Raw genomic sequence first — 6,014 nt, 5'->3', positions numbered from 1 at the left:
AACCCCACTCCCACCTGAGATTCTCTCACTCCTAATCTCCACCTCTTGAGATTGCCCTTGCTTTCTACAAGTCTAAGCTAAAATCTCCCCTTCTGAAGGAAGGCTTTCCCGATCCTCTTTCATTTTACTGCCTTTTCTTAGAAAGAAAACTCTGTATACATCTTGTTTGTACATAGGTGTTTTCATGTTGTCAGCCACTGTAGCACCAATGCAATATTCACAATGCCCACAGTAAATATACCGACTGTGACTATAAGTATTCTAACATCTTGCTCAATTGCAAAATATAACAGACTCTCCGTATATATAAAATAGAAGCAAAACATTTATTCAGACACCAGAAAAACAAATCCCAACACCAGGAAACCAAATACATCATAGCAACATTGATATTAATATACCACAACATAGCAGAGAGCCACATCATCCTTCAGCCTTCCCACAAACCAATATAAGCCTAACTGTCACAGCAGGTGGCAAAAAAACAACTTTTACTCATGAGCCTGACTGACTCCTTGCCTAAGCATCCTCTTTCTCTCCCAGTCTAGCTGGCTTTGACTCCTAACTTCCTGTGGGCTCTGCTCTACCCTTCAGCAAACTCCCCCTACCACAGGCTCCATGTGACTACATTCAGCCTATTAGGGGGCTGAGTGTATTTTCAAAGCAGGGAAGGTCTTCAAATTCCCTTAGGTTAATTAAGGGGAAGGGAAAGTCTTTAAATAACCATTACCATTACACCCCCATGAAACTGTAAGGTCCTTGAGGGAGGGACTATTTTTACTTTGCTTTTTGTACTCAGAATTTTGTGCAGTTCCTAGCACACAGTAGGCACTTATTGACTGAACTATATTACACAAATGTGTCTTTAGCCACAGTGGTCATTTAATGACTAAAAGCACACCTAATCTTCATCAAAATAACTCATAGGATTTAAAATTCAAAGGAGCCTTCAAGGACACTAGAAATTTAATTAGGGTGGGACCATGGTACCTTAACCTAGTGTAGACAATTTAGAGGGCTCTTCCTCAGCCAAAGAAAAACAATGATTAAAGATTTGCCATAATTGATAGTGACTCTAAAGGAGCCTCAGTATTTTTTTTTTGCTTTTTGGGGGGCAATTGGGGTTAAGTGACTTGCCTAAAGTAATTTAAAGTTGGATTTGAACTCAGGTCCTCCTGACTCCAGGACTGATGCTTTATTCACTGCCCCACCTAGCCATGCCTAGAGCCTCAGTATTTGTGATGCTTATTTTGACAAGTATGCCAGATTGAATTTCCTCTAGATTGAATCTCAGTATCTTCATGGAGGCAAGATTAATCTTATATGCAGAAAGACTGGGGGGGGGTCCTAGGTGTGGTCTAGAGGAGGGGTTTGGGGAGGGTCCTGAGGAGGAGTATAAAGAGGATCTTGAGGGGACTGAGGTCAGACTCCAGGAATGGGATTAAGGGTGAGAAATAGCTGAAAGCTACCTGGAGAAGACAGACAATGGAGGGCTGGGCTAGTTTAAGGGTAACAGGTTTGGGTATAGATATTTTGATAGGATCAAGGGTGGGAAGTAGCTGGACAATGGAGGACTAGGTTGGCTTAAGAGTAATAAGAGATTCAGCCTAGAGATAATGAAAACCTTATGGTCTCAGACAAATGTCTCATCAAGTGGGGAGATTCAAGGAGGTTTCCAGATCCTAAACCCCATTATTAGGATGTACTTTCTACCCCTTTTCCAGCTTAGGAATTTTCCTAGTGTCTTGAGGGGTATATACTCCCCCATCTTGATTGTACCCCCAGGTAATCCTCCTCTATCCTTAAATATGTCTTATGCCTTACATGCAATAATTTATTATTATTTCTGTGAAGGTTTCCAATTCTATCCTCTTTATAAAGGAAGAAATAGACAGAATCACCTTGGTCAAGCCATACAAGTAGTATTCTTATTCCCAACGTACTGATTTTTTCCCACTATACTGTTACCTCCTATTCCATAATCTATAATTGAAAAGTATGATGAGGAGTGGCTTCTAATTCTGTATTTCTTATCAACTATCATTTGTGATCATAAGAAAATCAATTCTGCCTCTCTAGGTTTCAATCTATTCATCAAAAAAATGGATTGGTATGAATACATGATATCCAAGGTTACTGCCCATCTCTGACATTATTTATATCTACCAAGTTTTACTTTATTAATTAATTGAATTCTCTGATGGATTTCTATTAGGAAATCCTTATTAACTTATTTTGAGATATTATGAATGCTTTGTAGAAAAATAAAGATCATGAAAAAGGAATGCCAGCAAATTCCTCTGTTCTTCTTGAAGAACTTTTATGAGGAAAGTGTGAAGAAGTAAAGCATTTAATTTGAATGGGTTTATATTCAGAGTTTTATATCTAGCATCATAGGGACATCAAAGACCACCTAGTTCAATAATCTCATTTACAGATAAGGAAACCAGGACTCAAATAATGAAGGGATTTACTCAAAGCTATGTAGGTAAAAGCAGAAAGGAGGATTTGAGCTAGGTCCTTCAACTCTAATTTCAATATTTTTACTTGGTTCTTTTTCCTTTCTTTGATTTAAACTATATCAGAAAGACCTGAATTTCAAATCAATCCTCAGGCAAGTTCTAGGTAAGCGAGCCTGAGACAGTACCAATCTCCTTCTTCCTCATTTCTTTATATGTAAAATGGGGATAATAATAGTATCTACTTCCTAAGGTTTCTATAAGGATTAAAGGAATTAAAATCTGCAAAAGTGCTTTGCCAACTTTAAAATACAATATAAATGCTAGTTATTAATCTCTGTTCTTCTCAGATTTTGCAGAAAATTAATTTGCTCTAGTTAGCCAGTCTTTCATAGTTGTGAATTCCTTGACATTAGAAATATATCAGTTGGGGGCAGCTAGGTGGCACAGTGAATAGAGCACCAGCCCTGGAGTTAGGATGATGAGGTGTAGGCTCTGGGAACTCCCTTGAGCTCTCCTTGAATCTTTGAGGTACAGGTTCTGGGAACCCCCTTTGAACTCTGATTAAATTGTCCTATTTGATGAGGTATTTGCATGAGGCCATAAGCTTTACATTGTGGCTGGGCCCACACCTCTGTTACTAGCCTAGCCCTCCATTGTCCATCTACTTCCCACCCTTGAGCCTATCAAAATATCAATGCACCTTTGAACTGGCCTAGCCCACCATTGTCTGTAGTCTCCAGGTAGCCTCCAGCAACTTCCCACCCTTAATCACTTATTGACCTCATTAACTCCTCCTGAAGACCCTCCCCAAACTCCTCCTCTAGACCACCCCTAGATTCCTCCCACAACCTTCTATATATAAGACCCCATCTTGTCTTCTTGTTTGTGAGAGCAATAATGAGAGTGGGATAGAATAGTGAGAGTGCCAACAGAGTGACCTGGCACAGACTTATTCTGTGTCTAATGGAAGTGAGCTTTAAATAAACTTTACTTTTCTTTGGCTGAGAGAAGACTTGAGTCAAATTCATTCAGCAGGACTCTGCATGTTGGGATTTTGAGGTCTCCAGAGCAACCCTAACTCTCTTTATGGGTAACATCTTCACAGAGGACCTGAGTTCCAATCCAGTCTCAGACACTTGACACATTTACTAGCTGTGTAACCTTGGGCAAGTCACTTAACCTCAATTGCCTTGTCTTCCCCCCTCCAAAAAAAAAAAAAAAGGAATGTATCGGGGCAAAATTGGATTAGAGGAGAAGAATGTAAGATTTGAAGTCAGAGAATCTGGGTTCAAAATCTGATACTGCCACTGCCTTGCTACCTGTGCATTCTTGAACAAGTTGATTAATCTCTTTGACCCTCAATTTCCTTGTCTAGAAAATAGAAGAAGTTGGGCTAGATGAGTCTAACACCCTCTCCAACTCTAAAACTACAAGTCACTGTGAATAAAGTAGATAATGTGACTAGGATATAGGAATACCTGTGTTCAAAACTGACCTCTGACATTTAGGAAGTATGTGGGATCATGGGACAATCACATTATTTTTCTCACCCTCATTTCTTAATCTACATAATTATACCTTTGCAGAAACAATGGTTTATAGTTCGAATGATACCATATATCTAAATCACTTTGTAAATTTTAAAGTTCAAAATAAATGTCAATTCTTATTATCATCTTATCTACTCAACCAACATTTAGGACCTTTCCAATTCCAAAATTCTGTGAAATCATTGCTATCTTGTTCAAACATGTAATATCATTCCTTACAATTTAATATTTTTAAGGATAGCATGATGTAACTGTCCTATCCTATCACGATGTGCTTTTAATTCCTTCTATGGAGAGTCTGAGGCTACAGGATTGCTTGAGCTTGGGAGCTTTGAACTTCAGTAAGGCTAAGCCAATTAGGCTTCTACAGTAATTCCAGCACCAGCACAGTGAGCCTACAGCAGCATGAGGAGGTGCAGGTGGAGGGAGTGGGAGATCAGGATACCTAAGATGTTTTGCTTATTTGTTTTTTGAGGACAATCCTGAGAATGAGGAAAAAGGTACAAGGGTGACTAACATGTTGATGTCATATACATGTGAATGATGGGATTAGATCCAGGGGGTGGCATTTAAGTACTTAGAGACTTGAAATAGAGGATAGCTTATAGTGAAATGGAAGAATGAACAGTTGTTTTGGCTCCAGAGCCAAAGGATTGGAGGTAAGGAAATAGTTGAGAAAGAAGTTTAGGAAGTTTGTACAAAGCAGACAGTTTATGCTTCAAAAGCAGGAGGTGAATAGGAACCACATTTCAAGAGAAACTGAGGCCCAAATTTCCTAGCTCCCGGTCTGTCACTCAGTTGTTAAGGACTCAGCACTGGAATAGAATTGACTTTAGACTCGCAGCTTAAATCCTCTTTATCAAATTCCTGGACTATGGTAAATGAGCCCCAGAAATTCAGGGGCATATATAATAACTGCTGCAGCTATTTATATAAAAAAGCATAATATAGGAATTCCTTTTAGTCAAGACAGTTTTAAGTTTGTCTTAGAGAAAATAAGAATTTTAGCATATGTTGTTCGTTATTGTTATCATGGAAAAAGCACTAAATTTGAGATGGAATACCTGGGTTCGAATCCCAACTCTGCCACTTTTGACCTCTATGAACTCTAGCAAATCATTTCACTTTATTGTATCTTGGTATGCTCATCTGTAAGATGAGGCCTAGATGGCTTCTGAGGTGCATTCCAGCTCTAAAATTTACAAAACCTATAATGATAATGCCAAAAAGCATATTTGTACCTATGAAACAGTTGGATAACCATAAAAAATTGTAAGTGATTTTGACAAAATGAGTGCTGTATTACATAAGGAAAGTTTGATAGTGAATCACTCGATCAACAAACATTTATTAAATAACTACTATGAACCAGGCACTCTCCTAGGCACTGAAAAAAATTTTGAATAGTTATGCCCAACTACATTGTTATATTATTTTCAAATAAGCTAAAAACTCCCTAAATTTCTTTTAAACATCTACTTTATCTGTAGTTCTAGTTTTTGAATGTAAAGGTATACAATTTCCCTCAGGCAATGATGAGATTACCATTCAATTCAATGGAGCACTTGATAAGGAATTTCAGGTGGCCAACCCCAAAACATATTTTCTCCCTCAAAGTCTCAGGAAGATTCAGACAATGCTCACAGTGTTTTACAACAAAGCAAACAGCCTCTAAAATAACTGGGAAGTTTACAAAAAGGCTATCAGAGAATTGGAGGAGGAAAAAAAAGTTCTAGGTGCCCATGGATTGGGGAATAACTAAACAAACTGTGGTACATAAATGTAATAGAATATTACTCCTTCTAAGAAATGAAAAACATGAAGAATTTGGAGAAGCCTGGGAAGGCTAATAAGACCTGACACAGAATGAAGTAAACAGAACCGGAAAAACAGTATGTTCATTTACTATGACAAATGCCCAGAGTCAAAAAATGGAGTATTATGTTCCAGAGACATCAGGGAGGCCAGTGTCACTGAGTGATAGAGGATGTAAGGAGCTTGG

This window comes from Petaurus breviceps, unplaced genomic scaffold (assembly GCF_028583685.1).
Source record: "Petaurus breviceps papuanus isolate PSGF00001 unplaced genomic scaffold, PetGlider_PUasm1.0 98, whole genome shotgun sequence".
Taxonomy (NCBI): domain Eukaryota; kingdom Metazoa; phylum Chordata; class Mammalia; order Diprotodontia; family Petauridae; genus Petaurus; species Petaurus breviceps.
This window is presented reverse-complemented; position numbering follows the sequence as displayed.